Source organism: Chrysochloris asiatica, unplaced genomic scaffold, assembly GCF_000296735.1.
Source record: "Chrysochloris asiatica unplaced genomic scaffold, ChrAsi1.0 scaffold00468, whole genome shotgun sequence".
Classification (NCBI taxonomy): Eukaryota; Metazoa; Chordata; class Mammalia; order Afrosoricida; family Chrysochloridae; genus Chrysochloris; species Chrysochloris asiatica.
In genome coordinates, this window is record NW_006408986.1 from 1,125,267 (window position 1) to 1,126,448 (window position 1,182).

Consider the following 1,182-nt stretch of genomic DNA (forward strand, 5'->3'; position numbering starts at 1 on the left):
AGAGCAAAGATGTCAGCTTGAGGACTAAGGTACGACTGACCCAAGTCATGGTATTTTCAATAACCTCATATGCATGTGAAAGCTGGACAGTGAATAAGGAAGACTGTAGAAGAATTGTTGCTTTTGGGTTATGGTGTTGGAGGAGAATATTGAAAGTGCCATGGGCTGCCCATAGAACCAATAGATCCGTTTTGGGAGAAGTGCATCCAGAGTGCTCCTTGGATGCCAAGATGGCCAAACTTCATCTCTCATTCTTCACACATATTCTCAGGATGGACCAGTCACTGGAGAAAGACATGTTTGGTAAGGTGGAGGGTCAGAGAAAAAGAGGAAGACACCCAATGAGATGAGTTAGCCAATTGGCAGCATTGATGGACTGAAGCATGGCAAAAGTGGTTAGATTGACCCAGGATTTGGCAGTGTTTTGTTCTGCCATGTATAAGGTCACTATGTGTTGGTACTGAATTGATGGCACCTAACAACAACAACAACAATTGTTCATTTGTATTTCTTAGTCAGTGAAATGTAATTCAAGTTAATTGTCCATAGAAAAATAGATTGTGTATTTTTTGTTGCCAAATTGTAGAACATCTTTATATATCTTCAATATTAAACCTTACTTGATATATGTTGTTGTTGTTAAGTGTCGTTGAGTCCAACCCATAGTGACCCTGTATAGGGTTTCCAAGGAGCAACTAGTAAGCTTGAACTGCTGACCGTGCAGCTGAAACAACTTTGCAGTCCAGCGTATTAACCCACAGGACTAGATATATAGTTAAGTTCACAATATTTTCCCCAGTCTGTGGGTTGTATTTTCACTTATTCTAATTATATCTAATTTATTACATTATACACATTGAACTATCAGAAACTCAAGCTGTATCTAGAAGAGAACATAGAACAAGGGCTAGTACTGCAGACATCATATGAATCTTGGATGAAATAATAAAACACCATAAAGGTTTTTAATTGTGCATCATTAACTATGTAAAGACATTGACTGTCAGGGTCATAGCATATTTTGGATGACATTACAAAGGATAGAAATTCCAGAAGATTTAACTGTACTCATGCTGAATCTGTACATAGACTAAGAGACAGCAGTTTGAATAAAACAAGGGACTACTGTATAATGTAAAATCAGAAAAGATATGCATTTTACCATATTTGCTCAATCTGTGG